The 17,802-nt window shown below is 42.7% G+C and overlaps 1 long non-coding RNA gene across 1 annotated transcript in view; it reads right to left on the reverse strand.

Annotated features, from left to right (window-relative positions):
* LOC141656061 (uncharacterized) overlaps positions 1–17,399 on the reverse strand; it is a 241,084-nt gene extending 223,685 nt beyond the window's left edge. Inside the window, exon 1 of the long non-coding RNA XR_012548314.1 lies at positions 17,266–17,399. This is a non-coding gene — a long non-coding RNA (uncharacterized LOC141656061). The remainder of the gene's footprint in view (positions 1–17,265) is intronic.
* Between the last annotated feature and the right edge of the window lie 403 nt (positions 17,400–17,802).

Below are 17,802 nucleotides of genomic sequence, written 5' to 3' on the forward strand. Positions count from 1 at the left end.
TCGGTAGAGCTCAAGGTAGTCCCTATCCTAAGTTCTTGGGGTTCTAGTTCGGTTCCTACATTGATGGGTTCAGTGTCCTCTATTACTGGTCCCCATTCCCCTTTTTGTAGTATTTCTTTGGCTACGTAGGGAGGTATTTCGATCGAGTCTGGGTCTTGGTCATCCTCAGTATCATCGTAAACAGAATTGCACTCAAGATAACATAAAGAGTAAGCAGAACCTGATTTATTCATATTAAAGTTTGAGTAAAGTTGAAACAAAGAAGCCAACTGATCCATGGTCAGTGGCGGCAAAGGACGATGGTTGGGGCATTTCCCGAACTCTTCGTGACTACTCGAGGCTAAGCTAGGAGAAACGAAGGGGACGGGGATGACGACAGGAGGAGATTTCCTAGTGACTTCTCTAGACTCCGACTCTGACTCCGACTCCGACTCGAAATCATCGTCTTCTGGTTCTCCTTTGAACATCTCTCCTTCTCTAGTGGTGAGCTTGAAGAGTCTTCCTTGATTGTTGGTCCATTTGATTGATTTTCTCCATCCTTTCTGCTGACTTGCCTTGGTTTCTGTGTCCAGTGTGGCAATGATCTCATCTATGATGCTTTCGGCGCTCTTGATTAAGGGAAGATCTTGGAGGTAGACATCCGCCTCACTATCTGTCCATACCCCATTGATTACCTCCTCTTTTGGGGAGATAAGATGTGAGCAATCTAAGGTAGATTCGTCACTTGTAATCACTAGAACTCCAAGAGGATTCTGAATGTTGTTGGGTTTACCTCCCGGCGGTATTGGCAATCGACCATCTTCAATCATGTCTTGAAGCACATTTTTCAACTTGTAGCACTTTTCTGTGTCATGTCCCTTGCCCCTATGGTATTCACAGTACGAGTTCTCGTCCCAGAACTTGGATTTCCTTTCGGGTTCGGGAGTAGGTCCAATAGGTTGGAGTTTGCCTTGCTTCATTAGCCTTTTTAGAGCGTTGGCGTAAGTGTCCCCAAGATTTGTGAATTTCCTTGGTGGGGTAGTTTTCTTGGATGGCTCGAGAAGGTTAACTTCATCTGTCTTGCTAGTAGAGCCGTATGAACGGCTTGTTGAGCCTTGATATCCTCGACCTACTGTTTTGGACAAGAGTCCTTTACGGATGTCATCTTCGATCGTTGTCCCTAGTACGGTTAAGTCCTTGAAACTTTTGATGTTTCGGTATCTCAAATGGTTGGCGTAAATGGGTTTGAGATTATCCACGAACTTCTCCACAAGGGTAGCCTCATCCGGACGTTCAACTAGTTGGGTACTAGTCTTCCTCCACCTACTTAGGAAGTCGGTGAATCCTTCTTTGTCATTTTGGGTAAGAACCTCTAGAGTGCGCGTGTTAACTTGGATCTCAGCATTATCCGCATATTGTTTAGAAAACTCGATTGCAGCATCTTCCCAAGTAGCGACCTTCTTATGATCTAGAGAGTAGAACCATTGCTTTGGGATAGTGTCAAGAGATGAAGGAAAGATCCTTAAGAACATCTCGGGTTTGATGCATTTGCTAGACATGTAATCCTTGAAAGCACGGATGTGGTTCAAAGGGTTCTCATGACCCTTGAATTTAGGGATATCCGTCATATTGAAGTTGGTTGGTAATTTGGCATCGACGGCCTCGTACTTGCGGTTATTCTCTCTATAAATGTCATCCCCCTTAAGGTACATCAATTGCTCCTCTAAGTATTGGAGTGTTTTCTCACTCTGAGTCATCCCCATGAGAGGATTTTCATCCCTGGATTCATTCTCGGAGTCACCTATTACTTCACTTTCATGGGGAGGTAACCTTCCCTCTACGGCATAGATCCGGCCCTCGATGATCTCAAGGCGATCATGGACTTGGTCTTGGGTATCTTGGATACGGGCTAGCGCGGCTAGGATTCGATCATTACCATCTTGAAGTTGGTTGAGGTTTGTTTATTTGGATCCAGGCATCTTGAAAACTGGATAAGAGATCGATGACGAATCAAAACACGATCGACCATTCTAACACGCTTGCTAAAAGAAGAAATGTTTTGACTCGTGAAGTGGGTGTGTGCCACTTGTGTGGAGTGAGTTTTGAAGAAAGACAAAGATTTTGAAAATGTGTATCCTAGTCAACTATAGTGTAGTTGTAGGAGTGGACTCGAAGTGAGGTTTTGAAATGGGCTTGTGGCCCGAATTTTGACTTGACAAACGGACGAGTTTATTTGGATTTTGCGCTAATCAAATGGCCTATTTCGAAATTTTGATTAAGAAAAGGGGTTTTGATTTTTGAAAAAATCGTCATGGTTTTGTTTAGAAAATGGTGATCATGTAATGTACAAGCATTTATACAAGCATTATAACGGGATGCTGAGTGCATTTAAGAGGGTTTTGGTTTAAAGGGTGGGTTGCCATACCGAACCATCAAACCCGAAGTCTGTGGAGAGGCTCGTACCAAACAAGAGTAAGGCCGATTCCTAGTCCATTTCCTCAAGTAGTGAAGGCCCTTGACACAAACAAGAGTAAGCATCATGGTATGGATGACGTCAATCGCTATCCATCCTTAGGCCCAAATAAGAATTAGGACCGTTTAGACGGGACGATTGGTCGAATAGGTTGGGTTGGGCCTAGGAAGGCAAAATAAAACGGTCTAGGAAGACCGAGTTATGAGAACCGACAATTGTCTTGTACAAACTATTCCCTAACCTTGTTAAAGTTTCACCCTTAGCTACACGTAAGTGTATTATCCCCAGTGAGTCGCCAAAGCGTGGACAGCGGGGGGGGGCCACAGGCGCTTGGGAGAGAGGAGAAACAAGCGTTTGCATTTTTGTTGGAGTCGCCACCAATTTTTATGGGAAATTGGAACCGTTTGAATACCTCGTGTCATGTCAAGACACAAAGTAGAGACATGAACACTAAGCAATTGTTACCCTTAGCATTATATGTCTAGAATGACTCTCATGGATGCCAATGAACACGGGTGTTCACGGAGATCTGGAGTAAGGGGTGAGGGTACGTATTAGGAAGCTCTTTTGATCGAACACCTAATCCCGCCCGCCTCGATAGCGGCCTCTACTAATGATTAGGGAAGTTATTCGTACTCGATATATCGTCGATTGTATGCATGCAATGCAACATCCAAGTTTTAATCCTAGCATGTGAGAATTAATACTAAGTCGGTGAACAATCAATTTAGCATACAATTAAGGTCGAAGTAGGATTTAATGCTCAATTACATGTGAAAACATACAAATAATACAAGAAATAATGATAAATACAATAAAAGAAAATTACAATAAAAGAATTACAATAATTACATTGGATTACGCGATTTATGTCGAAAATACCTTTAAAACGGATGTTTTGAGAAAAAAGAATAAAAGAATAAAATTACGAACAGATCAGAAGGTGATAATACGATTAATAGTTAATTATACGTAAACTAATTAAACTAAGTCAAGCAAAAACGGAGTTCAGAGGCAGAATTCAACCCGGAACAGGCGCAGCAAAGCTGCGTCCTTTGGAATAGGCGCAGCAGACGCTGCATCTGTTCCTGACCTGAATTCTAGCTGTGAAGCCGGAATTGCGTGTTGTTAATACTCGTCGGTAAATTTAATGATTTATTAATTTATTTACTCGGATGGAGGTGATTAGTAGGTTAATTACATACGATTAATTGGTCATAAAACAATAAACATGGATGAGACGGAATTAAGACAGATTAATTACAAGATTAATGATTGATTAGTGACATGGGTGAACAACATAGGTTAAATATGACAAATTAATACCAAATTAATGATGAACATGCGATGAATGTGACAAAAAAACAGATTAAAATATATCAAAGACGAATTCTAGAAACTCAATATGAACAAATCGAACTTCTACAACCCGGATTGAATTTAATGACGAAAACCCACAAATATGAGATTATAAGGGATTTAAGTCGGATTTAATGACAAATTAAACGTGTTAATGATGATGAATAATATACATGTGAAATATATGCTATTATGACGAAGAATTAAAGAAAACAAACGAAACAAATAAACTTTGACGAATTACAGAGGACGAAGGAAGAAGAAAGGAAGCAGGAACTGCGGCAGCCTCACGAAGAGGCGCAGCAGGTACTGCGCTCCTTCAAAGAGGCGCAGCAGTTGCTGCGTCCTTTCTCGACGGTTAGTCTTCTAGAAATCCGTAAAAAAGAGGTTTTAAAGCACGGTTTAGAAATCGGTTTTAAGAGGTATTTTCGACATAAACCTTACAATTGTGATACAATAATCAAAATACAATAAATAAAAGAGATATTTACACCCTCAGACTTACATGTTGACGAAACGAGAAGGACTAAGATATCGATTAGTGATGCTCGACGCGAATGCAAAGGAAGTGCCCTCGTAAGAGGAAAACGATTAGATTAATTAAGTTGATTGATGTGTATTTGGTCAAATTGGTCGGTCATGCAAACGAAGCTGGTACTCAGAAGGATCCGAGCTTACGTGGTCGAAAGATCAAGCACGTAGGCGCCAAAAAGTAAGAACAAAAGTCTAGAATGCAAAGGGAGAAGAGAAGGGCGGACACTCGCGTGAGAAATATGAGGAGCGAAGGCTCCTATTTATACTAATCACGTGGAGGAAATAGGGTTTCGGAGACTCTTTGGACGTGAATCTCGGAAAGATATGAAAAAGATACGAAAATTACGCAGAATAGGACCTGGGAAGAGGCGCAACAAGCACTGCGTCTCTTGTAAATCTCTCTTTTATTTATTGTATTTTGATTATTGTATCACAATTGTAAGGTTTATGTCGAAAATACCTCTTAAAACCGATTTCTAAACCGTGCTTTAAAACCTCTTTTTTACGGATTTCTAGAAGACTAACCGTCGAGAAAGGACGCAAAGAATCGCTGCGCCTCTTGAAGGAGCGCGATGCCTGCTGCGCCTCTTCGTGAGGCCGCCGATTCTCGCTTCCTTTCTTCTTCCTTCGTCCTCTGTAATTCGTCAAAGTTTATTTGTTTCGTTTGTTTTCTTTAATTCTTCGTCATAATAGTCTAATATGTCACATGTATATTTATGCATCATCATTAACACGTTTAATTCGTCATTAAATTCGACTTAAATCCCTTATAATCCAATATTTGCGGGTTTTCGTCATTAAACTCAATCTGGGTTGTAGAAGTTCGATTTGTTCATATTGAGTTTCTGGAATTCGTCTTTGATATATTTTAATCTGTTTTTTTGTCACATTCATCGCATGTTCATCATTAATTCGTTATTAATTTGTCATATTTAACCTATGTTTTTCACCCATGTCACTAATCAATCATTAATCTTGCAATTAATCCGTCTTAATTCCGTCTCATCCATGTTTTACTGTTTTATGACTATTAATCGTATGTAATTAACCTACTAATCACTTCCATCCGAGTAAATAAATTAATCAATCATTAAATTTACCAATGAGTATTAACAACACGCAATTCCGGCTTCACAGCCAGAATTCAGGTCAGGAACAGACGCGGCGTCTGTCTGCGCCTATTCAAAGGACGCGCTACTACGCGCTTTATTCGGTTGAATTTCGTGCACGAACTCCGTGGTTGCCTTGACTTAGTTTAATTAGTTTACTTATAATTAACTATTAATCGTATTATCACCTTCTGATCTGTTCGTAATTTTATTCTTTTATTCTTTTTTCTCAAAACATCCGTTTTAAAGGTATTTTCGACATAAATCGCCTAATCCAATGTAATTATTGTAATTCTTTTATTGTAATTTTCTTTTATTGTATTTATCATTATTTCTTATATCATTTGAATGTTCTCACATGTAATTGAGCATTAAATCCTACTTCGACCCTAATTGTATGCTAAATTGATTGTTCACCGACTTAGTATTAATCTTCACATACTAGGATTAAAACATGGATGTTGCATTGCATGCATACAATCGACGATATATCGAGTACGAATAACTTCCCTAATCATTAGTAGAGGCCGCTATCGAGGCGGGCGGGATTAGGTGTTCGATCAAAAGAGCTTCCTAATACATACCCTCACCCCTTACTCCAGATCTCCGTGAACACCCGTGTTCATTGGCATCCACGAGAGTCATTCTAGACATAGAATGCTAAGGGTAACGATTTCTTAGTGTTCATGTCTCTACTTTGTGTCTTGACATGACACGAGGTATTCGAACGGTTCCAATTTCCCATAAAAATTGGTGGCGACTCCAACAAAAATGCAAACGCTTGTTTCTCCTCTCTCCCAAGCGCCCCCGTGGGCCCCCCGCTGTCCACAGTTTGGCGACTCCGCTGGGGATAATACACTTACGTGTAGCTAAGGGTGAAACTTGAACAAGGTTAGGGAATAGTTTGTACAAGACAATTGTCGGTTCTCATAACTCGGTCTTCCTAGACCGTTTTATTCGGCCTTCCTAGGCCCAACCCAACCTATTCGACCAATCGTCCCGTCTAAACGGTCCTAATTCTTATTTGGGCCTAAGGATGGATAGCGATTGACGTCATCCATACCATGATGCTTACTCTTGTTTGTGTCAAGGGCCTTCACTACTTGAGGAAATGGACTAGGAATCGGCCTTACTCTTGTTTGGTACGAGCCTCTCCACAGACTTCGGGTTTGATGGTTCGGTATGGCAACCCACCCTTTAAACCAAAACCCTCTTAAATGCACTCAGCGTCCCGTTATAATGCTTGTATAAATGTTTGTACATTACATGATCACCATTTTCTAAACAAAACCATGACGATTTTTTCAAAAATCAAAACCCCTTTTCTTAATCAAAATTTCGAAATAGGCCATTTGATTAGCGCAAAATCCAGTCGAAACTCTGTCCGTTTGTCAAGTCAAAATTCGGGCCACAAGCCCATTTCAAAACCTCACTTCGAGTCCACTCCTACAACTACACTATAGTTGACTAGGATACACATTTTCAAAATCTTTGCCTTTCTTCAAAACTCACTCAACACAGGTGGCACACACCCACTTCACGAGTCAAAACATTTCTTCTTTTAGCAAGTGTGTTAGAATGGTCGATCGTGTTTTGATTCGTCATCGATCTCTTATCCAGTTTTCAAGATGCATGGGTCCAGCGAAACAAACCTCAACCAACTTCAAGATGGTAATGATCGAATCCTAGCCGCGCTATCCCGTATCCAAGATACCCAAGACCAAGTCCATGATCGCCTTGAGATCATCGAGGGTCGGATCTATGTCGTAGAGGGAAGGTTGCCTCCCCATGAAAGTGAAACAATAGGTGACTCCGAGAATGAATCCAGGGATGAAAATCCTCTCTTGGGGATGACTGTTGCTGAGAAAAGACTCCAATACTTAGAGGAGCAATTGATGTACCTTAAGGGGGATGACATTTATAGAGAGAATAACCGCAAGTACGAGGCCGTCGATGCCAAATTACCAACCAACTTCAATATGACGGATATCCCTAAATTCAAGGGTCATGAGAACCCTTTGAACCACATCCGTGCTTTCAAGGATTACATGTCTATCAAAGGCATCAAACCCGAGATGTTCTTAAGGATCTTTCCTTCATCTCTTGACACTATCCCAAAGCAATGGTTCTACTCTCTAGATCATAAGAAGGTCGCTACTTGGGAAGATGCTGCAATCGAGTTTTCTAAACAATATGTGGATAATGCCGAGATCCAAGTTAACATGCGCACTCTAGAGGTTCTTACCCAAAATGACAAAGAAGGATTCACCGACTTCTTAAGTAGGTGGAGGAAGACTAGTACCCAACTAGTTGAACGTCCGGATGAGGCTACCCTTGTGGAGAAGTTCGTGGATAATCTCAAACCCATTTATGCCAACCATTTGAGATACCAAAACATCAAAAGCTTCAAGGACTTAACCGTACTAGGGACAAGGATCGAAGATGACATCCGTAAAGGACTCTTGTCCAAAACAGTAGGTCGAGGATATCAAGGCTCAATAAGCCGTTCATACGGCTCTACTAGCAAGACAGATGAAGTTAACCTTCTCGAGCCATCCAAGAAAACTACCCCACCAAGGAAATTCACAAATCTTGGGGACACTTACGCCAACGCTCTAAAAAGGCTAATGAAGCAAGGCAAACTCCTACCTATTGGACCTACTCCCTAACCCGAAAGGAAATCCAAGTTCTGGGATGAGAACTCGTACTGTGAATACCATAGGGGCAAGGGACATGACACAAAAAAGTGCTACAAGTTGAAAAATGTGCTTCAAGACATGATTGAAGATGGTCAATTGCCAATACCGCCGGGAGGTAAACCCAACAACACTCAGAATCCTCTTGGAGTTCTAGTGATCACAAGTGATGAATCTACCTTAGATTGTTCACACCTCATTTCTCCAATCGAAAATGAAATCTATGCAATCGAAAATGAAGGTTTCTACTCCACCATCTCCCCTACTATTTCCGACTTCATCACATGGGCAAGGAGTGTGGATAAGCAAGTTTGGGAATTAGAAAATGTGGTGACAACTGCTCGTGATCCCAACACAACACCTAAAGAGCATGTGCCACTAGTCTTCTCTCAAAATGCTACTATGCAAGAAATAGTCGCTGTGGTAGATAAATTAGTCGACCAAATCATACAACTAGAAGATGAAATCATGAGAATGAGAAAACTAGCTACAATCAATGGAGTTTGGGCCGACGATGATGAGGACGAGTATCTCATTGAAAACTCCCTAGTCAAAGAAATAGTCCAAAATGGCGAGGATCAAGATGTGGACCACCTAACTCGTTCGGGTCGTCCATATCAAAGCACTACTCAAAATGGTCCAACCAACGTTGTCACACCAAATGATAACGAAGATGACTCCACTGATCATTTGCTCAAGCAATTACAGAAGACAAAGGCTGATGTTTCAGTCTGGCAATTAGTAGCAAGCTCGTTCCCACATCGCTAAGCTTTACTGCAAGCCTTGGCCAAGCTAAATGTAGCACATAACTCGACACCCGAAGATGTAGTCAAATTGGTCTTCCAAGAATCACCGAAGCTAAGTAATCCTATTACTTTATCAGACGAAGATTTACCGCCTTTCGGCGCTAGTCACAACTTGGCTCTCTACATCACTGTCATTTGTCTAAAGAAAAATGTGCCAATGACCTTGGTAGATGATGGCTCTGCGGTCAACGTCATACCCCTCAAAACGGCATACAAACTAGGCATGAAAGAGTCGGATTGGACCCCTACCAATCAAGGTGTTCGCGCATATGATGGTACACGACGAAAGGTTGCAGGACTCATTAATATAACCATAGCCACAGGACCAATTGAGCAAAAGGTTAACTTCCAAATAGTGGACATCGAAGCTTCCTTCAACATACTTCTAGGAAGACCTTGGATTCATGCTTCCAAAGCAGTGACATCCACCCTTCATCAAAAGATCAAGATTCCACTAAATGGCAATGTAGTGACGATCACTTCGTCACCCATCAAAGCAATAATCGAAAAGAAGTCAAATAATCAAGTCCTCGCAGATCCAGTATATGAGCTTGGGGGCTTCCAAAGCATAAGCGTCATAGAAAGTGAACTGGCACCCTTGTACTACGACCCCTACTCGAACTTGGTGGTCAACCACATACTCAAAACCCAGGGATACTTCCCTGGAATGCCTTTGAACCCTATCCGAAGAAATACCTTCGCACCATATAAGGAAGGCAACTCAAAAAGAATACCACTTGGCCTAGGGTACAAACCCACTAAAGAGGAGGTTCTCAAGATGCTTGCTCAAGTTCAGAACCGTAAGTACACAGGAGTCCAAATGCAACCCTATCTCCCCACCTTAAATGGGTACTTTGTTAAGGAAGGAAGCCTGGAACTCTTTCACGGATTTCCCGAGCCTTGGCATTATCTCGAGAGGAAGCTAGCCGGAATCAAGATCTTTCATGATTGCTACTTCATTCCTCCAGAAACGGTTCCTACCGTCAAAACCCGTCAAGCACCTTGCTTAGACGAACAAGCTGTTAGCTTCTTGTTCGGAGAAGATCGATTTGTTAAAGCCGTGCAGGATGAGATCATTACCATGATACTTCAAGACGACCACTTCAACCCTACCGCGTTAATCACATAAACAAACGCAAATCAGCAGAAAGGATGGAGAAAATCGATCAAGTGGACCAACAATAAAGGAAGACTCTTCAAGCTCACCACTGGAGAAGGAGAGATGTTCAAAGGAGAACCAGAAGACGATGAGTTCGAGTCGGAGTCGGAGTCAGAGTCGGAGTCTAGAGAAGTCACTAGGAAATCTTCTCCTGTCGTCATCCCCGTCCCCTTCATTTCTCCTAGCTTAGCCTCGAGTAGTCACAGTAGTTCAGGAAATGCCCCAACCACTGTCCCTTTGCCGCCACTGACCATGGATCAGTTGGCTTCTTTGTTTCAACTTTACTCAAACTTTAATATGAATAAATCAGGTTCTCCTTACTCTTTGTGTTATCTTGAGTGCAATTTCATTTACGATGATGCGAGGATGACCAAGACCCGGACTCAATCGAAATACCTCCCTACGTAGCCAAAGAAATACTACAGGAAGGGGAAGGGGGACCAGTAATAGAGGACACCGAACCCATCAATGTAGGAACCGAACTAGAACCCCAAGAACTTAGGATAGGGACTACCTTGAGCTCTACCAAAAGGGTCGACTTCATAGACCTTCTAAACGAGTTTAAAGATGTTTTCGCTTGGTCCTACAAAGACATGCCAGGAATCGATAGGGATATCGCCGAGCATAGGATTCCGATAAAGCCAGGTTTCAAACCTGTGAAACAGAAGCTTCGCCGAATGAGAACGGAATGGGCTCTCAAGATTAAGGAAGAAGTTGATAAGCAATTCAAGGCCGGGTTCATCAAAGTTTCCGAGTATTACGATTTGGGTAGCCAACATAGTACCTGTACCCAAAAAGGATGGGAGAATCCGTGTTTGTGTTGATTTTAGGGATCTAAACAAAGCAAGTCCTAAAGATGATTTCCCTCTACCACACATCAACATATTGGTGGACAATACTGCAGACCACGCATTACTATCCTTCATGAATGGGTATGCGGGTTATAATCAAATCAAAATGGCCATGGAAGATATGCATAAGACCGCCTTTGTCACTCAATGGGGAACCTACTGCTATACAGTGATGCCGTTTGGATTGATCAACGCCGGAGCTACATATCAACGCACCGCAACTACACTCTTACATGATATGATGCACAAAGAAGTTGAGGTATACGTAGACGACATGATCGTCAAGTCCAAGGATAGAGTGGGGCATATTGCAAACCTTCGCAAATTTTTCGCAAGACTACGAAAGTACAACATGAGGCTCAATCCTCAGAAGTGCACATTCGGGGTAACGTCTGGCAAACTCCTGGGATACGTCGTTAGTCAAAGAGGTATAGAAATATACCCTTCCAAGATCAAGGCTCTGAACGAAATGCCGCAACCACAAACAGAAAAAGAAGTCAGAGGATTCTTGGGAAAAGTGCAATATATAAGTCGATTCATATCAAAACTTACAATGATTTGTGAGCCTATCTTCAAGAAGCTCAAGAAGACAGACCACACCATGTGGGATGATGATTGTCAAAAGGCATTTGACAAAATAACGGAGATATTGGCCAAACCGCCAGTGCTCATGCCACCTCAACAAGATCAACCTCTTTGTTTATATCTCACGGTAACCGAAACCGCCATGGGTGCCATGCTAGCTCAAACTATAGGAAATGAAGAAAGAGCTATCTACTACCTTAGTAAGAAGTTCTTGGAGTACGAGTGTAAATATTCACAACTCGAAAAGACATGCCTCGCTCTTGTGTGGGCGATGAAGAAGCTACGCCATTACATGCTTAGCTACTCCGTCAAAATATACTCCAAAATGGATCCAGTCAAATACCTCTTCGAAAAACCCGTCCTCAACGGACGCCTACCAAGATGGACTTTGATGCTCTCAGAATTCGATCTCAAATACGTGCCCCTGAAAGTAATAAAAGGTAGCGCCGTTGCCGAATTCTTTGCAGAGAATCCCATCGACGATGCACAAACAATAAATACTTGGCCATTTCCAGACGAGGACATACTCCAAACTAATGTAGACTCCTGGGACCTTTACTTTGATGGAGCGTCAAACTTAAGAGGATTTGGAATAGGAGTGTTGCTCATTTCTCCTGAAGGCGAGCATACACCAATCTCTGTCAAACTCGACTTCGAGGTGACAAATAACGCCATGAGAATCTGAAGCTTGTCTCATTGGTCTGCAAGCGGCAGTGAGCTTAGGCATTAAAAATCTTCGCGTGCATGGGGATTCATCCCTAATCATCAACTAAATTACAGGATCTTGGAAAATCCAAAGCGAAAGCCTCGCACCTTATCAGGCTAGAATAGACCAAGTTGCTCAATTCTTTGATCACGTAACCTATCTACACCTACCTCGAGAGGAAAATCAATTTGCAGATGCTCTTGCAAAACTCGCATCTTTGATTAATATGCCAGACAACATGATGGAAATGCCTTTATGCATCTCACGACGGTCAGAGCCGGCTTATGTGCATCAAATCACCGATGAAGAGGAGATCGCGCAGGAACCCTGGTTCCAAGCAATCCTGAATTTCAAGCTCAATGGTACCTATCCACCGGATGTGGACAAGAGGGGACAACGTGCTATACGCCTACTCGCTTCCCAATACGTTCTCATGCAAGGAGAGTTATACAAAAGAACACCTCTTGGTGTAATCTTACGTTGCCTTGATCATTCACATGCGCGAAAGGTGATGGAAGAAGTCCACGACAGAGAATGCGGTCCTCACATTAGTGGGCCCATGATGGCAAAGAAAATCACACGTTTGGGATATTATTGGACCACAATGGAATTCGATTGCATCAAATATGTAAGACATTGCCACAATTGCCAAATCTTCGGGAATGTACAACATGTCCCTCCTTCATTGCTCTATACGATGACGTCTCCTTGGCCATATTCTGCCTTGGGAATTGACATAATCGGGAAGATAACCCCAGCCAGAACAGGAGGTCACTATTTCATCTTAGTGGCAATTGACTATTTTACCAAGTGGGTGGAAGCGGCTTCCTACACCAGTCTCACGGCCAAAAATGTGGCAAAGTTCATACAATACAACATCATCTGTCGATACGGTTACCCGCATGAGATCATTAGTGATAATGGATCCCATTTCCAAGCTGAGACTGAGCAATTGCTAGCCAAGTACAAAATTAGGCATCACCACTCTTCGCCCTATAGACCACAGACTAATGGTGTGGTAGAGGTAGCAAATAAGAACGTTGTCACAATTCTCAAGAAAATGATTGACAACTATCGAGATTGGCCAAGCAAGATACCCTTTGCTCTGTGGGGATATCGTACATCTGTTAGGACGCCCACTGGGGCTACTCCTTTCTATTTGACCTACGGCATGGAGGTTGTACAACCAGTTGAGCTAGAGATACCATCCTTGCGTATCTTACTCGAGAGTCAAATCCCAGAAGCTGATTGGAAAAGGGATAGATATGAAGAACTCATCCTCCTGGATGAACGAAGGCTACGCGCCTTGCATAATGTCCGAACATACCAAGCCCGTATCAAACGAGCTTTCAACAAAAGGGTTAAGCCCAGAAACATCAAGGAAGGAGACTTAGTGCTCAAATCGGTTAGAGCTCTTTTACCTGTCGATCCACGGGGAAAATTCAAACCTAATTGGGCCGGACCTTTTCTAGTCAAATCCATACTTCCGGGGGTGCAGTTAGAATCACAGACCTAGATGGGAATGAGTTCTCCAACCCGACAAACCTTGACCAATTGAAACGGTACTATGCCTAGAATAGGAACAAAAACGCGCCTCGCGTAACCCCACGTGTCGCTCTTGTGGCACTAAATAAACCGGCCCCTGGCCAAGCTGAAATAAGCTAAATGTCACTGTGCTCTTGCATTTTGACAAGTTTGACATTCTCATGTCATCAAATAAACTAAATTTGCACCTTCAGAGTAAGCGAAAGCTCATGCTAATTTTCTAAGTTCGTTACAAGCTCTTGCTTAGAACAATTATTATTCTTTTACATTTACTCGAACTACGCGCAAGGGTTTGATTTCATTTTCTAAGTGAATACGTAGGCAATCCTTCACAGGATACAACCCGTCATTTTCAAAAATGTAAATAGAAGGACATTTGCATTGCATTTGGAATTCGACAAGAATAATAAATAGAAAATCACAACGGTTTCATAACCATTTAACCTTTTTTATTTCATTCATTTTCTAATAATAATAGTACGCTACATAAATAGAAGAGGCTAGGATTATAAAAACCCCACCTTTTTTATTACAACAATAATAATAATAATAAATAATAATAAAAGGACTTGGGCTATTCTTCCATCTTCCCCTTGCCCTTGTCATTCTTGTCACACTTCTTGTCACGACCTCGAGCCGGACGCTCTTGCGCCACTTCGGACCTAATCACCAATGGTCTTTCTCGAGGCCTCGACTTCCCATTCTTGCCAACCACCATTTCCGCGACAGGAGAGATCTTCGGTTTCTTCGAAGGATGAATAACTCGAAGCCCGGCTTCTTCTTCTCCTTCTGTCAGATGCTTCTCTTTCTCTTTCTCTACCTCGCGCACCTTGTAGTCCACAGGCTCGCGCTTCCTCAATCTCTCACGTTCTTCAGGAGTTGTAGCCCTCCTCCATCGCAGATAAGAATCCGACACCCATAAGGCATTAGCGGAGAAATTCAAGAACCACATGTTTCTTTGGGCCCATTTAATGGCCCATTTCCTCCGGCTATCAGTGGTAAGTGCCACGTGATCGTGCGACGGTATCCGACTTCAGGATCATCTACTTCATTCGATTTGTCTCATCAATCTTTAGGAAAGATACACACCATGAATTCTAGGCCAGGAATGCGCACGGACCTAGTAGGATCCAAAGAAGACACTCCAGTGACGGATTTGAGGTGCCACCACGGTACGACCAACCTAATCAAAGGACCATCCTCACTCTTCAGTTTATTCTTCCAGTAATCACAGACCCGAGTGAAGTCCACCATGTACAACCTCGTCCTCATCGCAATCGAGCGGGCATGGTAAGAAGGAACATGGACTGGGGGCTCGATCAATCGAAGCCGTTCCATAAGCCAAACCTAACAAAAGCAGGTATTAGACATAACACGAAAAAACAAAAACGAAAAACAAAAAACAAAAAAAAAAAACGAAAAAAAAAACGAAAAAAAAGAACAAAAAGAAAGTGTTGTTTTACCTGCAAGATGACGGGACTCCCCAAATACGGTAGGTCGCGGTTGGATTTCCTATTATCCAAGCCCAACAAGATCTCTCCTAAGCATAAACAAGTGGGCTCTGCTGTGACTCCATTTGCTCAACAAGGACCAGAAGACGGGGATCACCTCTCAAGTCTTCATCAACATGCCCTTGGAGGACATACGCATGCAAAAGGCAAAACCCAAATGCCCTCCGCCTAGCAACATGAGAAACGGTTGGGTCGGCCCTATTTATGAATCGGTCTATGAAGTCCAGCATTCTCACTCCTTTCGAGGTAACTAGTCGGTCTACCTCAAGTCTAGTCAACCCAAGAAAATCTCTAAATTTGCTCTTGTACCTTTGCGAAGTAGAAGGAATGGCAGGCAAATGTTTGGGATCCCTCCCACCAACCGCAGCAATTTCTTCAGGAAATGGGCAAATGTCGCCTCCAGGGAACTTAAAAACGTGATAATTCGGGTCCCAATAATCAAGACAAGCATCCAAGAACGGTTTAAGAACCTTGATTAGCCTCAAACTCAACAATGATCCAAGGTTATAGGCACCCATATCATATTTTTCCATGTTCGAAAATTCGTTGGTCCATTCCTTCAAGCGAATCTCCAAAGTATTCATGATGAAAAGTTTCTTTTGAGAATTTTATGTAATAAGACGAAGACGAGACGGAAGAATTATGTGAATAAAAGCTCCATCCGCGTTTCTATTTATACTAATTTCTGTTTCCAAAAATCTGCCAGAGCAGAACACCTTGGGAAAAGGCGCAGCACCCGCTACGCCTCTTCAAAGGGACGCAGCTCATGCTGCGTTTCTTCCTCAGCTTCACTCCTGTGATTTTCCGCGTTGGATCTTTCCTAATTCCATGACGAATAATTTCCTATTCCTACGGGTTATTATTTTGGTAAATACGCGAAAATTACCATGTTTCAGGTTTCCTAATTCCGCGGACACGAATTTCGAAGCGACATCGACATTTTCGCCATTTTACCACACGTGCACATTTTCATTTTAGGAAATAATTTTCATTTTCATTTTAGGAAATAATTTTTGTTTTAATTCATTTACATTTCTCATTTAATTCATTTATTTTAGAAAATAATTTTCAATTTACCGAATTTCAATATTTATATATTAATTTTAATTTCTTAATTCCATTTCTACATTTCTAACTTATAGATTTCTATTTTTCTTTTTTTTTTAGGGGTAACCCTCCCTACCGTCCGGTCATTTCCAGCAAAATTTTTGCATTTTTGCATTTCTTTCGAGTCTTTCATTTCGCGCTAATTAAGGCCATATGTATATACAAATGAATGTTTTGCGTGATTTCTATGTAAATTTCGGCAGCATGACGGCGTAAACCGTCATCTACCAAACCTGTTCAAAGCTAACCTGCAGATACAAGCAACACAACCCAGCAGCAAAGGCTCTCAGGCCATCTTATATACAATCAAAAAGAGAAATGTACAGCAAACTGGGGGCTCTCGTCCCAAACAAAAGTCCAAAAATGTCCAAAATCAAGGTCCAAAATGTACAAATGTGCAAGTCTACAAAAACAAAGCAAAGCTACTGCTGGTCGCCCTCCAGCTCCGCAACTCTTGCCGCAAGAGCGGCAATCTCGGCGTCCCGAACCTCGAGCTCCCTCAACAAGCGAGCTGTCTCCTCCCGAGACTGGGTCAACTCTCGCTCCAGCTCGCGGTCCCCCTGTAAACAACAACAAAATTGGCTCATGTCAATCGTGTCAAATCAGTCCAAGCAATTACAAAGGAATTAAAAATCAAAAATGAAGTAAGCATAAGGTTCATACCTGACGACCTCGACCGCCGACAAGTGCCTCGACGGCAGTAGCTCGCAGCCGGTTGGCCACCCTCCATAGCGCCACGAACCGAGACGGCGCAACCTGCATTTTCAAAAGGAAGTTCTCAATAAATTTAATTAAGTTCAATCAAACGTGTTCTTACACAAAAATTATACAAGTCAGAGGCTCACCCTCCGAATCAGATGCTGCCAGTCGTCCAGGCCAGCATTCGTCACAGCCACGTCAAAGTCACGCAGCTCGGAGATCGTCGTCCTCCCGGTCGCGTCAGTGTACTCAAGGGTCTCGGGGTACTCTGGGGGCTCGATGCCCGCCGCCTCAACCTCCTGTGAAGCCAAATATTTCTCATTAATCGATGATCTTTCATCATAAGTTCTCAAAAAAAATCAAGTAAAGAAGAAGAGTAAAGATGCTCACCACTACCGGCCAGTACGCCAACCTCCCGTAGAGGAACGCCGAGTAGTCCTCGCCAGGAAGAAGGAGGGCGTCACCGCCGACGCCAGCCAAGTCAGCCTCCCTCTCTGCCTCAGAAGGCTCCCTGAACATCGTCCTAGGAGGATCAATGGGAACCGTCAACACGTCCCGAGAGCACTGACGAGCCAAGCGCTCGCCCAAGTACCACACAGGACCCATCGACGTCCTCAGCAGCAGCCGGCTCGAGCTCCTAGGTCGAAGGACCTCATCCACAAAAGGAGGCGCTCCGGCGTACT

This window comes from Silene latifolia, chromosome 5 (assembly GCF_048544455.1).
Source record: "Silene latifolia isolate original U9 population chromosome 5, ASM4854445v1, whole genome shotgun sequence".
Taxonomy (NCBI): Eukaryota; Viridiplantae; Streptophyta; class Magnoliopsida; order Caryophyllales; family Caryophyllaceae; genus Silene; species Silene latifolia.